Raw genomic sequence first — 23,732 nt, forward strand, 5'->3', positions numbered from 1 at the left:
CAGTTTATGTTTCAACAGCACTGAGTATGCTGTGGGAAATCTCCTATCTCCAAAATAAAGGAAGAATTTGTGCCAACCCAGAGAAATAACTTCCCAGGATTTACCACAAAAGGAAGAAACTCTTGAGTAGATAGATTGTATCTGTGACCACCTGACCTGAATACAGGTCACTCCTCCAGTCATGCAGGAATGGCCTCAGCACATTATTGCAACACTCTTGGGTAAGAGAATGTATGGGAACTGACAGCTCCACCAACGGTCAGCTACAGACACAACAAAAAATAATCAGAGCAGAAAAAGGAAGGGGGTTCTCTCTACCCAGAACCTAGAGTGCCATGTGCAGGAACTCACAGAAAATCAGCCTAGTTAACCACTAGCTGTGATTAACAATAGCAGTGATCATAATAGAGAGGGAAAAAGGATATCATAAGTCAAATTTAAGCAATAACAGGAAAATTACTAGACAAGAGAGAAGAGAAGTGGGGATAATCTTGATTTGAGCCTGAAAATGATGGACTTTGAATTTTTCTGAAAGATCCCATCGTTTTCAACTTCCATTGTTTGTGGCCTAATTTTTCAACTAGTTCCCTCACTGTCTCTTGTTTTCATTTTTCCAACCTAGACTTGTGAATGTTTGCCTGTTTACCCATCTTTCTTCTTTTCTTACTTCTCTCTTTCTGTACCCTCTTTCCTTTTATTTCTCTATTCCTCCCTGTCACTCCATACTTGTTAAAAATTATTTGCATATAGCATTCATAATTACTTCATATCCTAGTAAAGCGACTTGCATGAGGGAGGTTTGCAATAAATATTCATTTAAGATGACTTTTCCCCCCTCCTTTTGCCACAGCTCCCCACCCCACCCTGGAGTCATCGGTCTTTTTGTAGGTTGCAAAATGAATGAAGTGCAAGGATTTCACTTCAGGAAGAAACAGGAATCAGGACTTTTGTCACTGACTTTCATGAACTGGGCTTCCAACTTTTAAATGTGGTGCATAATTGACACATTGATACTTTTAGGCTATGGTGTATTCTCACACTCTCATAGGGAAAAAATACTTGCTGACACAATCAGGAAACAGATGGTGACAAAGATCTTATACTTTGGTGCCAATCAATATGTTTTACTTGCCACTACTAAAATCTCATTTGTGGGACCCAGGAATTTAAAGGAATTTTTCTGTTCTTTTTTCTATCCTTTAAAGACTATTTTTAAGAATCTTCAGGGCTTAAAAGTTTTACTTCATTTTTCCTCTTCAGTTTTATTAAAACAATTCTAGGAAGATTTTGACTTGTATCTGCCAAAAAACAGTGAATTAAAGTATTTTTCTCTTTACTGTCAGTGACAGAATAAGTCTCTTAACTCACCCCTACCATCCAAACACCACCTTTGAGTACAGCTACCCTAACCTTGAAAACTTAATCTTCTGGAGAATGATGAATCTTACAATTGGCCATTGATATAACAACAGAAATGTTTCTCCCCATCTTTTCATACCCACTCATTTACAAAATAATAACTGCTTGTCAACCAAGCAAATAAAAGGAATATTTCTAGAAGGTGTAGTGATAACATTATTATTCGGAATATAAAAAATTAATGAGTTGAAACTCCACAATTGAGGAGAAAGCTAATCATGAATGACTGGGAACTACTCTACCAGACAAGAAGCTTCTGAAGGGCAAGGACAATGCTTTATTCTACCTATATGCTCACATAGCTATATTTAACAGATATTTGTTGAGTTGAATATGCAGCTGTTTATGAAATATCCAGACAAATGTCCATCAAAAGAAGCCCTTTTGTTCATGTATCTCTAGTACTTTTGATTTGCATTGTGACTTTTAGGGTTTGGGATGCCTAGAAATGTATAGGTAAGTGAATCTTTATGTATCACTTGCCTGGGCGACTGTGGGACCCTGTCTTAAACATACATTTTCTATTTTGTAGTGGTTTTCTTCCACAGTGCTCAAGTCGTCACTGACGTGTCTCGAAGACTTTGAAGATATTTTTTGAGTACGATTTCCATGGATGATACAGAGGAAGAAAACTACAGTATGTTGAGCATATACTTTATGCCAAGCACACACAGGATATATAATTTAACCCTCAAAACAATTATTCAAGGTAGCTATTATTATTATCCCCATTTGTCTATGAGGAAACAAATGTTCAAAGATATTAAGTAACTAGCCTAACACCACACAGATTGTGACATAGCTGGAGTACAAACCCAAGGCTGTCTAGTTAGACAGGAAGATTAATCTTACTTAATTTTCTTAAGTCAACATAAATCCTGTGCTCCTACTTCTAGGATCCTCAATAGGTCATTATTTCTACTTTCTTGGTTACATCTCCAATAACTCACCCAGCAAGATTTTGGCTCTGACATCCTAAGAGAGTTCTTCTGATGCAAGTTTGGTTTTCAACCCTATTAGCAGTCCTTCCCAGAAGTCCACAAACGGGCTAAAGTGCCCTCACCTACCTCCTCTTCATATATCAGGCTTCCTGAGAAATTCTATAAACTCCAAACTGGTTACATTCTGAGCAAACATGCTTTCATAAAAACAAATGCATGGCCTATACATCATATAATTCCTCTGCTCAAAACCTTCCAATAAATCCCCATTTTGCTCAAAGTACAAAATCTTTGGCTTTCCAATGGCCTATAGAATATTGCATTACCTTTCTGATGGGCCCTCCTCCTGTTCTCTCCTTGGCTCATGTTCTCTGGACACACTGCCCTTTGTGTATTCTGTCTTGCTCCCACATCAGAACTTCGCCTGGTACCTTCCTCCTCAGATTTTCAGACAGTTCACTTCCTTATCTCCTCCAAGTCTTTGTCCAAAAATCACCTTCTCAATGATGTCTACCCCGATCCCCCTATTAAAAATTATAACCAAACACAGCCAACAATTGTTAATCTTTTCTACCCTAATCAACTTTTTTTACAACATCACTTTTAACAGACTTAATATTTCAATTATTTCTTAGGCTCATTATGTATTGTTTGTATCCCCCCACTAGAATATAAGCTCCACAAGGACAGGGATTATTTTAAATTTTGCACATGGGTGCACCCCAAGACCTAGAAACTGTACATACAATAGGTGTTCGATAAATGAATAAGTATGCATATAAACACATACATATTTGTGAACTCTCAAATACCTGAATTTCTCAGAAAGAGGAACATCACATCATATTAAGAATTATGGGGGGCTGGCACCATAGCCAAGTAGTTAAGTTCACACACTCTGCTTTGGTGGCCCAGGGTTCGCCAGTTTGGATCCTGGAGATGGACCTACACACCGCTCATCAAGCCATGCTGTGGCGGCATCCCACATAGAAGAACTAGAAGGACTTACAACTAGGATATACAACTATGTACTGGGTCTTTGGGGAGGAAAAAAAAGGAATTGTGATAATTACCTGGTTTATGAATTTAGATCCAAACCACCCTACTTCATATTTCTTTTGCATGAATAAACCCAACAAGCCTATCTAACAGTGAAGTCAAAGATCCAGCTGCAGTCAGATACCACATATATTTTCTTTTTAGTAGTAAAATGACTTATTTGAATTAGAGACCTCAAAGTCCATGTACTAGCGAGGAAATACTCTCACATAAACTGAAAACTGTATACAGATCAATATAAAAAGTATAACCAGACTCTAGCTTGTGTTTTCATCTGTCTCTCTCCAGCTGTCTGTTCATTGTTCAGCTTCCAGTCTGTGCTTTTCTCTAAGGTGTAGCCCTCTATTTCTCCCAACTTAAGAGGAAAACAGTCTTCCATCAAACATGGTGCTCTGGCTCAGACTTCCTTAAGCACTGCATCAGATTTATTACTGGCTTCATCACTTATCAATAAAACCGGCTTACACACCTTGCTCTATCTCGACAGCCGTCTCTCCAGACATCAGGAACTAAGGTTTACATAGACTCCTGACATTATCTGCACCCCGTGATGTACAATATCATGGTGACAAGGCCTTTTCTCTTTGTTCTGGGGAAACTTAAGCCATAATATGCCAGCCTGGTGTTCGTGCTGATTGTGATAAAGGGCAGCACACTGAACATTTTTTCTCACTATTCTTTCTCTTCTTTTTTTTCTCTCCTCTCTCTCTTTTAAAAAAACAGGTGTTGGCATGGATTAGAGAAAAATTACATCATCTCAAAGAGAAGAAGAGGAATGGAAAGGAGGAAAAAAATAGGAAAAAAAAGTGGCAACCAGACCCAAATACATTTGCACATATAAAGCTGTTCTAATGAGAGCCAAATTGATTTGACATTCAGTGGCAGTTTGAAGCCAAGAAAAGCAAAGCAGCGTACAAAAGGCCTAGCTCATTGTTTATGGAGTGTCATACTCTATCATCTGTGAGACCAACAACAGGGATGGGAAGGCCTTTAAAGGCAGGGTGTGTGCTGGGAAGGGCTGTGCGGGTACCACCAATGTCAGATCTGATAGACGGATTGAACATGGCTTCCTGAGCTGAGATGGTGTTTGTCAGATGAGGCGGATATTCTCTGCAGATTACACATTTGCCAGAAAATTTGCAAAGTGTTAGCATTCTTTGAAGATGTGTACTGTGTACAGGGAGGCACATTTTGCATTGTTCTGGGGGGAAAAATCCTTGTAAAAATATTAACCAATAAAAGAGAGTAATGAATTATGTGTCATCAAATAGAAGCCTACACATAATGTTATAGAAGCATCATTACCAACACAAAAAAGTATGGTTCCCTCCTAGAGAGCAATGTACATGGCAGGTGTGCATATGTATACAGTTGACAGAATGAAGACAATCATATCAAAATAGAAAGTCTTTCTGTTAGCCTTATTTTTCAAGAGAGAGGCTCGACAAATGTTTGGTCATTTCAACACGGTTAACTGGCCAGGGATTTAATATTCTGCAGCTCACTGTTAAAAATACCTGGAGAGGAATGAGGTGTTTATTAAACGTCAGCACATGACAAGGTGAATTAAATAAGTCTTCCTAGAAGTGTGTGACATACTAGAGTGTTGCAGTCTGTGTATAAAGAAGAGTTTCTCTTCCAAACTCCCTCCAGCCTCAAGCTCAGTCTAAGTATTACTTTGATATTAGATTCAGTATAAGATTCAGATATTGGTGTTTACTTTTGGACTTCCAAGGGAAAGCTGATTTCATTCCAGGGTATTGCTGAGTGATATCAAATCCAAAATATCAGCCCCTTTCATCTCAATTTTCTAAACACTTATAGGGCTAAGAACAGAATTTGACCTTAAGTAATCTAGACTGAACTGTGTCTCTCCAGTATAGATTTTAGAGCACCATAAAATACTGTGTATATGAGATAAAGAGGAAATATCAAAATGGTGTCACAGGGAGCATATTACTACATCATGAATAACTAGAATTCCTATTAATTTACACATATACATCTTTAATATAAATTTTAAAAGAGAAATGGAAAGTAGCATTGAAAGAAATAATAATAGCACAGATTGGAATTTTATTATTCTCATTTATCTTGTACAGCTATGAGATGCGTATTCGATATTCCTTGGGACCTGACAGGCTTTGATGCTCCTTTGTCCCATATTGCTGAGAGCCAGGTGTGGGGAGGTCTAGCAATTACATGTGAAGAACAACTGGAATTGTTTACCAAGCCCACTGCCCCTTAGTTACCTAGTCAGGAAATGGGTTATAAGATTTTATAGCACCCTTACGGCACATACACACCTTACTCTGAACAACAACAGAATCCCTTAGCCTGTACCTTCTGCAGGCTACAAGAACGAAAGCTAGGGGAGTGGCCAGGCTGGGACACAGTGTTTGACACACAGTTTCTCTTCCTCCCTAACACCACCATACCAATGGAGTCAATTCCAATCATAAGGAATTCAATTCTACAAATATTTATTGTGCCTATTATGGCTTGATGCTGTGGATACATGGCTAAATAAGACCCTAGTCCTTACTGTGCAGAAGCTTACCATAATTTACAGAGCAGGAGGCAAAAATAACTCTTACTCTCTCTAGATCTCAGGCCCTCACACCACCATCGGAGCTTATGTTCTCTGGTGCCATACTGTTTGTCTCGCTGAACAGAGGGTAAGTACTTCCTAAAAGGAATCTGATGGACCTGGAGTCTCAGAGATTCTAAGTGGGCAGATATGAAATTAAATTACAACTTAAATTAAAATTTTAATTAATTAAAAATTTATTAAAAGTTTTTAATACATTTATTATGATAATTATTTTTATTTAAAATATCATAAATTCATTTAAAAATTAAAATTAATTTTAAAAAACTTAAGGAGCTGGCCCAGTGGAGCAGCGGTTAATTGCACACGTCCTGCATTGGTGGCCCAGGGTTCACTGGTTCAGATCCCAGGTACCGACACAGCACCGCTTGGCATGCCATGCTGTGGTAGGCGTCCCACATATAAAGTAGAGGAAGATGGGCATGAATGTTAGCTCAGGGCCAGTCTTCCTCAGTGAAAAGAGGAGGATTGGCAGCAGTTAGCTCAGGGCTAATCTTGCTCAAAAAAACTTAAAACTCAGCCACATTTACCTATGAATTACATGGCCAAGGAAAACAGAGAGTCAAAGTAATGTTATAACTAATTTACATATTGGTGGTTTTCAAACTGTTTTCACATAGTGATTTACTCTGATAATGTCAAAGAATTTACTTATTTGATGGAAGAGTTAGAATTTGGATCCGATGGATGAATTATGGTTATACTCAACTGTTATGCACTGAATGTTGTGTCCCCACAAAATTCCTATGTTGAAACCCAATCCATCCTTGAATGTGATGGTATTAGGATGTGGTGCCTTTGAGAGATAATTAGAATTAGATGAGTTCATGGGAGTGCAGCCCTCATGAATGAGAACAGTGCCCTTATAAGAGCCACCAGAGAGCTTACTTCCCCTCTCTGTTCTCTGCCACCTGAGGATACAATGAGAAGTCAGCAGTCCGCAACCTGAAAAAGGGCCCTCACCAGAACCAAACCATGCTGGCACCCTGATCTCAGACTTCTGGCCTCCAGCACTGTGAGCAATAAATTCCTCTTGTTTATAAGCCACTCAGACTTTGGTAGTTTGTCATAGCAGCTGAGCAGACTAAGACATCAACGTAAGAGAAAGATTGGCTGGATGAGTGTAAACCCCAGAGGGAGTTCATCAAAAAGATGAAGATCCTCAGGAAGTATCCTGGCTCTTTAGGGAGGATTTGTGCCTATTTATATTTTGGGATAGAACTTCTATGAATATTAATAACAATACAAAAGTGATTTGAATTCTTGTATATGTAGGTATTCAATGGCTTTGACAAACATTTTAAAGATAATTTGGGGCAAATAGACCAGTCTATGTATTCTAGAAAGCAGAGCAGTTAATACAATCATCATTCCTGATTCTTTGTCATATAAATTGATCCCTGCTGATTGTTTACACTAAAATAGCTGTCAGAATCATTCCGTCCTCACTTGATAATTAAGAGCAACCGCCCAAGTTCAAATATTGCCTCTGCATTTTACTGGCTAGGTAACCTAACACAATTTAATTGACCCTTCTGTGCCTCTGTTTCTTCACCTGTAAAGTGGGGATAAAAAAGGAGGTGCTGTAAAGATTAAATAAGAATAAACACTTGTAGAGGCACTCACATATTAAACTAATAATGCTAACAATGATAATAAGTTTTAATTTAAGGAATAATTCCAACAACACATTTAAAACAATTCAATAGTTGTTTCACTAGATTTGTGGAGAAATGCTTTTTTTCAATTTTGGAACCTCCATCTCTTTAGTTTTGGTGGTAATATTAGTTACGAAAAGCTAAAGATGGTGACAGAAAGTTTATTGATCATTTCTACTCTCTAATAATATTCCTTTACAAAGTCTTGGATTGCTTATACTTGCATCATACTCTTCTACCTACCTGTATCTTTGTTGGCACATGAACATAAGCTCTCCAAATTGACCAAATCAATAGTTTGTTTTCTGGGGTCAAATTTTTTCAACTCTTTGTGAGGTTTCTCATTATGTATGCCGTCACTGATTCTCTTCACAGGCCATAGATGTCTTTCTGTAAAGTTGGCCACCTTAGCCTTGCTTGAATCCATCTAAAACCCAATATCGAATAAACCCGTATGCTGCTCTGACTGTTTCAGAAGCACAAACTATAGAGAAAAATTTATGCAAAAAAGTTGTTTTTAAACAACTTTGTTTAAAACTGTCAATGGGCCTAAATACGATAATAATAATAGCTGCTCTAACTAGGTGCCAGGGAGTAGGTATTATTACCATCTCTACATCACAGGTGAGTAGAGAGGTGTTTAGAACGGAAAGAAAAGATCCTGCAGCTGTTACATGACCAAGACAAGATTAGCTCCAGTCTCTCATGCCCTTAACCCCAGTGGCACTATCTCCTGGGATTTATATCTGTACTGTCACCTCACAGGGATCACAGCCCTGTGTGGATAAACAATAAATGGGCATCTCCTAGTGATAACAAACTGGTTGCTCTTTCAGACTCAACGATTAGTGATTATAATTTGTGGCATGTGCAGCTCCAACAAGTTAAGGTTTCACAGTCAGAGAGAAAGTAGGGCATCGGAACATATTTTTTTGTACAGGTTTCAGTTAACCTACAATTGTTGAACCCATACTTTGGTTACATAAAGTTTAGATGAAATGGTTTTATGCTCACTAAACATACGATTAATGATAAAACAGATAAAAATATCAAGTGAAGATCACTGACCTAACCAGAAATCTGACTTTCTACTTTTAAACTTATCAATACCTGTTTAATATGAGTACTTCATGAAGTTCATATGATTATGCTTAACAGAGTGTTATAGTCTAAGTAAGTTTATTAGTGACATTACTAAGCATTTGGCAAAGCTATTTTGCCACTATTTCTTACCTCATCTTCTTCCCAATTACCTTGCACAGAATGCCATGCTAAGAAATAGTATATGAAACAATAGTTCTAAATTGATGCATGAGTCTGATGCTCTAAGAGAGAGAGTTTAGTGTTGGATCTCAACAAGCTGGAAGCATTATGCCCCTTCCCAATAGGAAGAGATGCACCCTGTTTGACAAGCCAGAACAGGTCTATTATTTGTGACTCTGTGTCATAGTGAAATGTATCATATTTAAACCTCAAATATTTGAAACTTTAGTTCTTAGGCAAACAAGCTTACCTCACAGCTCACAACACTGAAACCAAAAAAAATTGCCTGTGATTAACCAAAATGTCACAAAATCCATCACCATAACTTATGCATAGCAGGAGAATCCTCAGGTCCTCTCTCAGAACGTATTTACACTTGTTTTCTCTACAGTTCAGAACGTGCTTTTTTCCAATTTTCGGTCCCACAGATAAAATGCAACAAATTAATTGGTGAAGATTGCTATTTGCAGATACATTGAGAGTACAAGAATGTGCTGGCTGGTAGTCTGATAACAAGAGGAAATGTGGAGAAATATAAAAATAGACATAACTTGAACCATATTTCCGCTGGGGCCATTTGGTTTTGGAGCAAGCAGCCACTCTCGAATCAAACCCCACAATATTGTGTGGATCATTAATGTAGTATGGAAAATTATAATTTATATCTGTGATAATTACCTTGGGTAAATAGGATGTCACAAAAATTATGTTCAGTATATTCTGTACAAGAAGGCAAAAAGTTTCTAACGTATTTTAATAAATACTTCCAAACAAAATACTTCAAATTTTGTCTTAGCTTCGACATTTAAAGGATAAACACTAAAATTACCAGAATACTCAAACACAAAAAATTACGCATTCCCTGAAGGGTCTAGACTGTTGTGGTTTTATTAAATATAATTGGTTTTGAAGAATAATACTGGTACATACGTCTAAACTTGTTGGTGCCCTTAACAGCTCCCTCTCCACCCACCAAGAAAGCCAAGGACTTTCTTTAAGCACGATTCCAACATGTTCCAAAAAATGTCCCTACATTTCTTTTCCTACCTACCCTTCCAAATCCACTAGTTCCAGCTTTGCGTCCCTAGTTACTACCCTGTTGCTTTGTACCTGCTTTGTGTTTCAATTGCCTGTTTAGTTCCCAACTCTGGCTTTAGCCCTGGATATAATTCAGATATCCCATAGCTCCATGCCCTAAAGCAGCACTGTCTAAGAGAAATATAATGTCAGCCATGTATGTAATTTCCAATTTTCTAGTGGCTACATTTAAAAAGTAATGGAGACAATTAATTTTGTAATACATTGTTTTAACTCAATATACTGAAAACAATCACCATAAAAATATTAATGAGATTTCTTTACACTCTTTTTTTATACTAAGTCTGAAATCTTGTGTGTATTTTACACTTAACAGCATATCTCATTTTGGACTAGCTACATTTCAAGTGCTCACTGGCGACATGTGGCTAGTGGCTACCCATATTGGACAGCACAGCTCTAGAGCATTTATGCCATCATCACCCCCAACTCCCAGAACCCCCACCCCAGCTGGAGGTTCAGACTCCCTCATGGTCTCTGAGGGTACTTTATACACTATGCCACATTATTCACCAGAGGCTCTGTGTATGTATTACTATGTACCTAATAATAATATCCTTTTGAATAACTTTGACATGTATACTTTTTACACCAAAACACTTTTAAATCTTTTTTTCTTTCAGTTGGCACCCACATCAACTACATAAGGCAGATAAAGCAGGCATCAATATCCCCATTTTGTACATAAGGAAACTGAGACTCAGAGCAACTAAGTAATTTATTTAAGGCTGCTCAACAAAGAAAACAATGCAATAGGAACTTTGAGATTTCTAGTTTACAGCTCTTTCTATGATTCTTTATTACTCCTTAAAATAATTAGGAGAAAAAAATCAATCTATTGATTCTTGGATGCAAATTCCAAAATAATGCAGATATCTGGTCAGACGTAGCCTAATTCACTCTCTTGAGCAATGACATGAAATATATATTGAAACATGCACAGTCAACCCATAAACATCAAGGACAATAAAAGAAAGTCTGCATGAAATACGTGGGAAAGAGGTTTTCTCTTCACGTATAAGCAGAACTAACATTTGGGCGATGATTAAATCACATTGAGAAACCTCAAAGACACATAAAAAGGGAATTTCTTCAGGGGGCTTGCTTCTTGTTTATTTTTTTAGAAATGAAGTGATCTAAAAAGAGAGGACAAGTTCATTCAGTTATAGCTTTCATATAATTACCACAAACTCTAATGCAAATTAGACTGTAGGTCTGCTCAATGTACATTTCTTTGCTTGCCAAATTATGTTTGGCAGTGTGGTCAAGCAAGAACAGATGCACCCTGGGCCGAGTTTTCTTGGGCCATTCAATAATTAGAAGGACCATGTATTATAATAAACCACATCCCCTTGGCTAAGATTTGGATGCAAATTGCACACTAATTCACTTCCAAGTTTTTTGGAAGTTCACCAAGAGAGATGAAAATCAGGGAAATATACTGTTTACTTCAGGAAATTTGTTTAAAACTAAATATGGCTCATTTATAAGAGGTGCTGGGAAACTCCATAAGAAATGTAACAATAGCTTTTTTCAGGTTCTATTCAGCAGGAATAAGGAAATGTTAAGAGGCTCCTTTGAAGAGCTTTCCTGTGTTTCATGCCATTTCCAACCATCTTCTTATGAATGCACTGGGAGAATCCTAAGTAGGGGATAAACAGCAGCTTCTCATATCTGTAAAATATCACGTTGCTCAAATGGAGGGTGAAATCAGCTCAGAGAGCGAGACTTTGTCAACATTTTCTGCAATTGACTGATTGGTAGCAGGTTACCCTTTAGATCAGGAAGTAGGTTGGTTGAAATTTTTTTCTGCAAAGCCAAAATACCCATTCTAATAATAAAAGCCCTTGTGTAACTTCAACTGGTATTTCTGAATAGTCCAACAATTGCAAACACTACCTAGAATAGGATATTTAAAAAAAGAGAAAGGCGAGACCTTAAAGATGAAAGCCTATGCCACATTTACTGCATATCCTCATCAATTTGCAGAGCAAAGCCAACACCTTCCAACATCACTCCTATTCTTAGATGAAGTTACATCCAATCATGTTGCTAAGGAGCCCTACGTATTTATTCCCTGTCTCTTTCCCCAAAGTCCATTTTTTGACTATTTGCTTGAGTTCAGTATTGACTCAATCACTGACCTGGGCCTACATGTGCCAACTGTGGTAGACACAGAGATACACTGCCTGGATGCTCCTTCCAGGCAGGACTTGCTGTCCAGCTGTGGGGAGTGAAGTCAGCAGACAGCCTCCAGCTGTCATCTTTTTCAGGACCTGCCTCAGTTGCAGAGAGCCACTTCACCTGAGGTCATGGCCATTGAGGGTGGTCTGCATCTGGTAACTGATCAAGGCCATTGGTTACAGCTCAGGATGAATCTGAAAAGCAATACTCCCTCCAGAGCTCCATTCTGCTCAGTCCTCCACCTTTCTTTCATAGATGTTAATCCCCAAAAAACACTAAAATTCCATCTCGTCATTTGCTTCCAGAAAACCCAGCCTACAGTCAAGCTTCGATCAGTGCCCTTCTCCCCAACCTGGACCTATAACATGAAGGCTAGCACTTGATCATGTCCTTCAATTGGACCAGGCACTCTAGCCTCTCATCTTGGCATCCCCTTCAGGATTCACAGTAAACCACTCCTTTTGGGAGAATCCCTAATACTTTCTGACCTGATCCAATCAGTCATTTGATATCATTCTTCAGATTAGTGTCTGCAGAGCACAATGAGGGGAATCCAAAAAGAGACTGTAGTCTTGCTGAGTTTAAGAGATCAAATTCAGAGGTTGGGGAGGCCAAAGTGGCTATAATTTTGAGAGCAAATTACCATAGAGGAGAGGAGGTAGCTACTAAGAGAAAGAATGTAGGAGAGCTGCAGAAAGATTCCCCTTGAGTCCGTGGCTTGGAACTGCTCTGCACATGATGTGACGCCAAGAAAGGAACCTCCAGAATAGAAGAGGTAGATCAGTCCTCGAAGGCCAAATTGATCCACAAATAGTTTCTGTTCTCACCATCCAGAGCTGAAAGACCTCCTAATATATGGGGCATAAAGTAGAGTCCTCAGAAGTGTATTTTCTCTGTAATGATATCAAATTAGCCTAGAGTAAAGGACGTCTGGACCCCTGCTAACAAATTTTGAAAGGAAATACCAAAGAATAAAACTGGATCCAAGTAACTTAACTTTACCATGGAAGCAAGCTCCAAATACTCAAAGTGTTACCCTGCCCCAAGAAAATCCAGAAAACAAAAACCTAAAATTCATATGAGCTAGCATCTAATAAAAAAACTACCAAATATGCAAAGATGCAAGAAAATATGACCCAAAACCAAGAAAAAATCAAACATAGAAACGTACTCAAAAATTACATGGAGAATAGAATTAACAAAAAAAAAAGGATGTTAAATCCGTTAAAATAAATATACTCCATATGTTAAAGAAAGTATAGGAAAGCATGGATATGTTGAGAAGAGAAGGGAAAATCAAAAAGAAAAACAAACTTCTAGGGATGAAAAATAAAATATATGAAATAAAAATTACACCAAATAGGATTAAGAACAGAATAAGCTTTACAGAAGAAAAAGTCAGTAAACTTATAAACACAGGAATATAACCTACACATAAAGAAACACATAGAGAAAGGAGAGTGAAATAAAAATAAAAATAGCATCAGTGGATTGTAGGAAAATAACAAGAAGCTTAACATAAGGATAATTGAAGTCCCAGAAGGGTGGGGGGCAGGAAAAATATTTGAAATAATAATGGCTAAAAAGATTCCAAATTTGATGAAAACTTTAAGTCCAAAAATCCAAGTTCACCAAAACTCAAGCAGAAGAAACAAAAACAAAATTACACAAAATCACATCCCAATAAAATTAATGTAAATTGGGCAAGAGAGATAGTAAAAGCAGCCAGAGGAAAAAAAGACACGTTACGTACAAAGGGAAAAAAGAGTGAAGCAGACTTCTCATAAGTAACTATGAAAGCCAGAAGACAATGAAATAACATCTTTAAAGTATAAAAAGAACTGTTAATGTAGAATTCTATAGCCAGCAAAAATATCTTTTTAAAATGAGGATGAAATGAAGACTTACTCAGGCTTACAAAAGCTAAGAGAATTCAACCTTAGCAAACTAGAACTACAGAAAAGACTAAAGGAAGTTCTTTCCACAGAAGGAAAATACACCTAGATGGAAACATAGATTTATTCAAAGAAATGAAGATCACAGGAAAGGTAAGCATGTGATGAAATACAAATTGCATTTCTTATCTCCTTAAACCAAAAGTAATAACTATATAGTACAGGGCTTATAGATATGGAAGTACAATTTACTGCAAAAATAGCACGAAGCCTGGGAGGAGCAAAATAGAAACACATGTTATAAGTTTCTTATATCTAACGCAAAATGGTATTATATTATTTGAAGATAGATTGTGATAAATTAAAAGTACATAATGTAAACTCTATGCCAACCATACTGAAAACTAAATAAAGAAGTATAGCTAATGTGCTAATAATGGAGACAAAATATAATTAGATATAAAAAAATAATCTTACAAGAAAAAGTTACAGAGGCAAAAAAGAAACCAAGAATAGATAGGACAAATAAAGCCTACATCACAAGATGGTAGATTTACACCTGACCGGACCAATACTCATACAGTGGTTTATACTTATATAATACAATGGTTCAATGATGAAAATCTTTATTATTTGACTGTGGTGATGGTTACATGGGTACATATATAAGTCAAAAAATGATCAAATTGTACACTTTAAATTTGTACAGTTTATTGTGCTTCAATTATACCTCAATAAATTTGTAAAATAGATAACCAGATAAAGTAGAAAAAGAAAGAAAATAATGCAATTTAAAATAGCCTCAAAAATATGCAGTACTTAGAAATAAATTTCCAAATATTTCAAGTAAAAGGCATACATTGTTAAGTTACATGAAAAATAAACAATGCCAAACTCTATATTATACCAGAGAAATCCACTTGCCATAAAAAGATACAAGATGTTAAAAGTAAAAGAGTGCCAGAAAGCTATGCCATGAAAATACTAGTCAAAAGAAAGCAGAAGTGGCTATATTAATATCAGACAAAGTAGACTTTACAACAGTGAATATTACCAGGGATAGAGAGAGTAAATTCACAATGATGATGAGGTCAATTTTTCAAGAGACATTAGTTATCCTAAATGCGTTTGTACTTAATATCAGAGATTCAAAGTACATGAAGCAAAACCTGATAAAACTAAAGGCAGAATTAGATAAATCCCTAATTATAGTTAGAGATTTCAATATTTCACTCTCAACAACTGATAAACAAATTTGAGAGAATATTGGTACGATTATATAAGGCTTAAAGAACACCATCAACCAACTTGACCAAGTATATATTTATAGAATAGTCTCAAACAACAGAAAAATGCATATGCTTTTCAAGTGCACGTGAATCCTTTAGGAAGATAAACCGTTTTGTGCCTTAAGACAAGACCTAAAATTTAAAAGATTGAAAATATGCACAGTATGTTCTCTAATCACATTGATCTAAATTAGAAATCAACTTCTAAAAATGATATCTGGAAAATCCTCAAATATTTTAAATTAAATGGTACACAGCTAAGTAACTCATAGGTCACAGAAGAAATGACAAAGTTAATTAGAAAACATTTTAACTGTATGAAAATGGAAATACAATATGACAAGTTTTGTGAAATGCAGATAAAGCAGTACTCAGAGGAAAGTTTATAACATTAAATTCTTATGTTAAGAAAAGAAGGGAATATATCCAAACAATGATCTAAGCTTCCATCTTAAGAAATTAAGAAAAGAAGAGAAAATTAAACTGAAGTAAGCAGAAGAAAGTTTATAATAAAGATCAGAGCAGAAGATGATAAAATATACAACAGAAAAATACTGGGGGAAATCAAGGAAATAAAAAACTGCTTCTCTGAAAATAACAAGAAAATTGAGCAATCTCTAGTCAAACTTACAAGGAAAAAAAGAGAAGACACAAATTACCAATATCATGAATGAGAAACAGGACATCACAACTGATTCTATAGCCATTAAAAGACAAATAAGGTAGTTTTATGAACAACTATACGCCAAATAATTTGATAAAATTATATAACTAAGATAAAATGGGCAATTTCCTTAACTCACATGAACTACCAAAACTCACTAAAGTAGAAATAGATAAGCTGAATGTTCCTATATTTATTACATAAATTGAATTTATAACTTTAAAACATCCTGCAAAGAAAACTTCAGGCCCAGATGGCTTCACTGATGAATTCTACATTTAAAAAGGAAATGAAACCAATTCTAACTGCAATTCAAACAATGAAACCCTCATTACCTTGATACACAAAAAAAAAAACAAACAGAAAAAGGAACCATAAGAATGTTCACTCTTACCACTTTTATTCAATATTATAGTGGATATCCTAGCCAGTGTAACCAGGCAAAAAAAGAAATAAAAGTCAAAAGAAATTTTTGAAAGGTAAAGCAGCCTATATTTGCAGACAGCATGATCACCTTTATTGAAAACCCTAAGGAATCTACAAAAAAGATACAGAACTAATAAGTGAGTGTAGCAAAGCCAAAAGATACAAAGCAAAATCAGTTGTATTTCTATGTACTAGCAAATTGCAAAAATCAACTGCATTTCCATATACTAGCATTGAACAATCAGAATCTGAAATCACAATAATACAGTTAGGCAGTTTCTTAAAAAATTGAACATTCACATGCCATACAACCAAGCCATTCCACTTCTAGGTATTTACCCAAGAGAAACAAAAGCATATGTCCACACAGAGACTGGTACACAAATGTTCATCACAGCTTTATTTGTAATCGCCGTAAACTGGAAACAACCCAGTGTCCATCAAGGGGTGAAGAAAGAAACAAATCCTGGTGTATTCATACAATTAGATGAAATAAATTATTCATACATGTAATAACATGGATGAATCTTGAAAGCATTATATTTTGTAAAAGAAGCCAAAAGAGAGTAATATTGGATGATGCAATTTACATAAAATTCTACAGCATACAAACTAATCTATAAGGACAGAAGGCAGCTTAGAGGTTGTCTGGAGCTAGGGTTGGAGGAAGGAATCTACCTACCGCAAAGGGGATGAGGAAATTTTGAAGGGTAATGGAAATGTTCTTTGTCTTGATTGTGATGATGGTTTCATGAGTGTAAATAAGTTGAAACTGATCAAATTATACACATTACATATGTGCAGTTTGTTGTACTTCAATTATACTTCAATAAATGTGTGAAAATGAATAATTGAAGGGGTAGAAAAATAAAGAAAATAATTCAATTTAAAATATAATTTAAAATACAAAATACAAAAGTGATAAATTTAAAATGTGTGAGACCTTCACACTGAAGACTACAAAACATTATTGAAAGATACTAAAGATGCCGTAAGTAAATACTTATATACTACATTCTTGGATTGAAAGAATCAATGTTGTTAAAACGTCAGTTCTCCCCAAATTAATCTATAGGTTCAATGCAATCCCACTCAAACGCAACAGATTTTTTTTCAGAAATTGATGAATCGATTGTAAAATATATTCAAAATGCTAAGGACCTAGAATGTTCAAAACAATTTTGAAAACAAAAAAGTTAGAGGACTTACACTTACCTGATTTTAAGAATTATAATAAAGCTACCATAATCAAGATATTGGTATAAAAATTAATATATAGATCAATGGAACAGAATAGAAGTCCAGAAATGGACCAACACATATAGTATGATCTGTTGATATTTGACAAAGGTGCTAAGGCAATTCAATGTAGGAAATTGATTCTCAGTGTGCTAGGACAATTGGAAATTGAATATTCACATGCAAAATATCTAAAAGACATAAGACCACAACTCTGGACCCTTACCTCCGTAAAAACATTAACTTGAAATGGATCATAGACCCAAATTTAAAAGTTAAAACTATGAAGTTTTCACAAGAAAATTTTAGGCACCTTAGGTCAGGCAAGATTTCCTAAATAAGACTTAAAAATTACAGACTACAAAAAAAATTATAAATTATAATTTATCAAAATTAAAAATTTCTTGTTCAGAAGACACTGTTAAAAAAATGTAAGGGCAAGCTATGTCTTACTCCAGAACTATAAACTCAGTATTTCCAGAGACGGGGTTCCACACATCATTTTGAACCATGACTAATGAGAATTATTGCCTTAACTTCTTAAAAATAAAAACCTGATTATTCATTATACCATATTGGTGGCCTCCATATAGGACCAAAGAAGAGCCATATGAAGAAATAGAAGCCATATTTTCTAAAGGAAATTAGACCTAGAGAAGAGATGGTTAAGGGATCAATTAACATTGGCCTGCAAGTGCATGAATGATCTCTGTTCAGTGATCTGGACACAAATGCAGGAAATTAAAAGAATGGAAAAATGAAATATGAGAAGTTTAGGCTAAAAATAAAAACTAGTTCTTGATAGTCAGCTTCCAAACGAGGTCATGGAATCTCCTCAAATGTCCATTAAGTTATCACTCAGTAGATAAAATGATCCTAACCACGAGGAGATAATCTAGGAAAATTAAGTTTCTCTCAAGGGGATTAGACTCAAGGGGGCCATTCTGTGAAGCTGACAATAGCGATATCAAAGTCCATTTGCCAAGAAGTACCCATCCACAAGTTGGGTGTCAAGAAAATCCCTACACAAACACAACCTATATCTTTCTGTCCCCTTGCTAAGTTGTATGATGTTAACGTAATATTGAAAAACTACAATGCTACCGTTTCCTCTGTGTCAGTCTACTTATAAGCAAAGAGTAGTAGTGAGTAAGAAGAGAAATGAGGAAAAGTTTTTAAACTGTTTGAATTTATGTGTTTCAGAAACAAGATCTCCCTAGGTCCCAAGATTATGTGCCATGTCTGTCTGCTCTGACTGAATAATGGTTTTCAGACATAGGGTAAAATCGAGATAATAATCAACCCCAGAAACCAATGTAATAACAAGAACGAAATAGCTGAGAGTTTGTTTACACTGTATATCCTGACTTCCCCCACCAGAATGTGGGAAATCAGGATGTATGCATCTGAAGGAATATCACAAAGCAGGCACTTTGAAAATAATTATTTTATTATCACAGAAGTAACGTATGCTCATTTTAGAAAATAGAGCTAAACACAAAAAAGGAAAATAAAAATTATTTGTAGTTCCACCACCCAGAGACAATTACTACTAATACTTGGGTATCAACCGTCTATGCCCCTGACCCATCCATAACACCAAAATGGAAACAGGCAGTGCATATTGTTTGGGATCTTGAGAAGTACATTCTCCTGTTAATGTATGGATGCCCCCACTGTTCTAGCTACTACGCAGGATGAGATTCAGCAAGACTTAATTAAACATGTAGGCCCCAAGAAATATATCAGCAGAGTCCTAGCCAAAAAGACTTCACTTCCACCAAATCTGTCTGTTGAGTTTGGTAACCTGATTTATCTAATTGCAACAACCATAATTTAATTGTGTCTCTTCTTACTTGTCACTTGGTATTATAAACATAGGGACACTATTTTTAATGGAAATGTCTTACTTTTCCTTCATCCCCAATTCTGCCCATTGGAAACTAGAATTTCCCACTTAGTTGCAAAATGAATATTAATTATTAGTAGAGGTCAAAGGATCAAAATTTACAATCCTCACAGAAATTCAAATTCCTTCTCTACTTTTGCATGAGTCTTTGTCCCTAAACTGTACCAGTAATAACTTTCTTGTATTAAAAACATACTATTCCAACAGGAACTATTATTGTTGCTCATTCTTGCTGTCCTTTTTCCATGACCACAGGGAGCCAAATTACTAATTCTTTATTGGACTTATCATTGGAAGTGGTGCCAACACGGAATTGGAAAGAGAAAACAATTGAGCTTCCTAAGTAGAACACAGAGCACAAATCCTCGAATGAGCTCTAATAATTAAGACATCTTGTAAAGGGCTTCAATGACAGGATAAACTCATCTGTCCCTAGCACAGAACCCATATCAATTACCCTGGGCTTGGGGAGGCTGGTACACAACAAAGGGAATCAAAATATAGAGGCTGACAGTCCAGACAAAGCCTGACTCTGGTCAAAGGCAGCCTCTCCAAGTGCTATCTTTAAGCCAAGTGGCTTAAAATAAGCTTAAATACCAATAGGGGGTTAATTTGAGACCAATTTGACTTTATTCCTGAATTAATGCTTTTAAAAATCTGCTTTTATAATTTCTGCTTATCAAGGATTGCCCTTCTGGTATAAAAACTGAGCCAAGACTCAGTTATCAAATACTATGAAGGGTTCTGTTAATTAGATAGTTTATCTGTGATGAGTTGTTGACACTCAGATGATGTGTGTTAAATAATTTTAAAATATTCTGTGGGGCACTAACTTGGTGGCTAAAAGCATTGTTCTTCCATTTTTCAGACCTTGCTTTGAGTCAAACTAGAAGATCTTAGTAAAAATTAACGTGATGGTTATAACACATTTCTTAAATACAGAATCATTCATATCTCAAAATTATACATATGAGAGAATAAATCTTCTGGCACTCTTTATTAGGCTGCTTTAGACCATTCTAACTAATTCAGCCTCCTTCACATGCTGGTTGGTCTTTAACTGCTCAGTACAGACTGCCAGGAAATTCATCATTGCTGTTATTAAACACAATTCTCAAGATTTGCTCTTTTCATAGTGTTTCTTTTTTTCGTGATTTTTCCTCTGGTGTCTCTTTCCACCTCCAAATCAGGCAACCCAGGAGAAATCTCAGAAACTGAAATATTTTTTCCCATGTAGGCAAATTAAAACTCTAGCTGTTAAGGGTTTTTCTTTCTGTCTGTCAAGTTTCTTTTTCTAGTCATAGTCTGTGATGGCAGAGGCCAAGAGCAGTCCACAGGGAATGGCTTGAAGCAGTAGAACAAGCTGGTATCTTTGTATTTTCTAGAAGAAAAGATATTGGACATCCGTCTTTAACATCAGGAAAGGTGCTAATTAATTAACTGATAATTGTTAAGAGCATAAATCATTCCTTATTTCTAGAGTTTCATTTTAAGCTCCCTTTTAAATACTGATTTTATTTACAACTTTATTTCTTTAAATTTTTGCTACTTTTCTTCCTCACTAACTCTTTAAGACACAGGGTATACTTGAATAATTGTGACTCGTGGAATCCAGAGTCCTAAGTTTTCCTAGTTTTTTATTTTGATTAATAGCTATAGAATGTGTTCAACCAGTATATACACAATTCACAAAAAGAGATGGTTCTTCCAGGGTGATGAAGCTCTCTGGAAGTCACCAAACTCACAGGAATCCTGAGTTCATGTCCCAGTGTTATTACTATCTGTGCAGCCTCAGGCAAATTGACTCCCAAGGCCTTGGTTTTTATAGTATTTGTAAAATAAGGATATTAGACTCCTAAAAATGCTTTTTCTAGTTCTAATATTCTATGATTCTCTTCATCAGAGGAACCTACTGTTGTGAAAGAATAAAAATGGAGTTGAGTTCACATGAGGAATACTTGGCAAGCAGCCATTCTAAACTGGTTTTGTTCACTTTCTTCAAAAGAAGTCTTGAAGAAAATTATCAGCAAAGGAAGGAGAACATTAGATATCAGGTAAAAGGAAAGAACACTGGATAAGGAGTGGGAACCTGGTTCCAGTAGCAAGTTGTGTCATTAACAACTTAGCAACTGTGAACAAGTCACGGAACTGAAACTTCTGAGACCAAAGACTGAACTCAAACTAAAGAAGTTTGATTTTATTATCTTTTAATGCTTTTCAGTACAAAAATTCTATGATCTCTAAAATGACCCAAAAGTCATGGAAGAGGATATGTGGAAATGTTTTAACAGTTATTACAATGAAGTCTGTTCTTCTGCTCCTGGTTGGAAAATTTTGTTCAAAAATGTGCTGTCCCAGACCATCAACTCAGAAGTTAAAACATTCCCCTGGGGACCCTAAACAAATGCTAACTAAGGGTAACTTTCTGAATCTGTAACATCTTAGTTATCATGGCAACCTCCCTTGTGCCCACTCTGAGAGTCAAGGATTATAAAGGAAGTTGTTCTGTGTATTTCTTTAATTCTACTTGTTGATTTCTCCTGTTCCCTTCTTTACCCAGAATATAGCTGAAATAGCTAACAAAAAATCAAGACACTACTAAAAATGTAAGTCCTAGTGGTACATCTCAGGACCATTATGACACAGGAAGTGTTTGCTCTCTGTCTGCAAACCTTTCTAGACCCTCTAGGCACTCTCTAGAATAGTCTATTTGGCAAAGCAGCTATGTTACCTGCAAACCTGCAATACTCATGCACCCAGGCTTTTAGCAGAAGAAATATTATCATTAATTTCAAGCTCTATCCCAGTTGAGAAATCTGAAAGAACCAAGTCTCAAAGGGGGGGGTGGGAGGGGGAGCCAAAATAAAGGTAGTAGGAATGATAGTTCCCAGATTTTAATGACTTACCAAGTGAAAAATATAAAATGTGGTAGGATATTTTTCTCTTGAAACATCAAGTATGGGACACTGCCCAAGGTAAGACTACCAAAGCAGATGGCATAATCCTCCATTCCAGATAGGCAGTTCTCTTTTTGTCTGTTTGCCTCCTGGAACCCAGCCTAATGCTTTTCCTTTGCTTCAGGACATTGGCCCTTCCCCTAGTCTGGGACCTCCACTTTTTGCAAGCTCTACCTAGGATAAGCCAGTGCATTCAAATAGCCCTTGCTTTGAACAACACATTAAGAGACAGAGATTCTGTTCCCAATTTCTTCATATCCTGATATGCTACCTGGGACATATCCCTTTAACCAATCCCTCCTAGTCTCATGCTTTGATTTTCCTTTAATTGGTAAGATAATAATTAGCAACATTTGAATGTACTGAAATATGCATTAGTGATTATAACCCATTATACCCAGGACATGGAACTCATAGCTAAAGCTTTCTTTAATGAATAAATAAGGAATCCGTACTTCACATTTTTATCCATAGAGCTCTTGAATCACAGTAAACAACCAAGTTCCCTTAGACTCCTATACAACCATCCCATTTTCCAAGTGGGAAACTGGAATAGAGATTAAAGGAATTTCCTTAGGCTATAGTATAGTTTCAGGGAATAATTTCTTTGCACAACATAAGTAATTCACTCTAAATCTGCCCAAACCAAAGTATTTCTGATGTGAATCTCTAAAACATATACAGTACCCACCAAGCATGGGAAAAAATCTCAAAATATTAATGACTTGAAAATCAACCATAACCTACACTATGCTCTACTGCCAAAGATTGTTCCCTCAAAATAGCTCTCATATTGTTTTCATGTTGTACTCCCAGTGCTTGGTACATAGTATAGCCTCTGGAAATGTATGCTGAATGGATGAAAGATGGTTGATGGTAGTCTTAAATAAGGTCACAGCAAAAGATAAAGAATGAAGTAAAATGGATGGTCTATAGAATGCTATAACGCTAAGAGTTAAAGAAGCTGAAAATTGGGTGTGGAAAAGGTATTGAAGAAGGGGGTGCTTAGAGGGATTTTCTGGTTTCTGACTCAGATGACGAGATGATGTCATTCAGTGAGGTAGGAAACATGGAGAAGCGGGAAGTAGGTGAGTGGATGGGCGATAAGTTCAAGACTAGA

General features: G+C 36.1%; 1 long non-coding RNA gene across 4 annotated transcripts in view; it reads right to left on the reverse strand.

Moving 5' to 3' along the window:
• The window catches only part of LOC139084185 (uncharacterized), a 503,309-nt gene that overhangs the window by 423,706 nt on the left and 55,871 nt on the right, over positions 1-23,732 (reverse strand). The window contains exon 5 of one of the 4 annotated variants that reach the window (XR_011541570.1): positions 19,179-21,036. The exons of the other annotated variants lie outside the window; for them this stretch is intronic. This is a non-coding gene — a long non-coding RNA (uncharacterized lncRNA). Of the gene's footprint in view, positions 1-19,178; positions 21,037-23,732 lie in introns of those variants that run through there. 4 annotated transcript variants of the gene reach the window in all.

This window comes from Equus przewalskii, chromosome 1, assembly GCF_037783145.1.
Source record: "Equus przewalskii isolate Varuska chromosome 1, EquPr2, whole genome shotgun sequence".
NCBI lineage: Eukaryota > Metazoa > Chordata > Mammalia > Perissodactyla > Equidae > Equus > Equus przewalskii.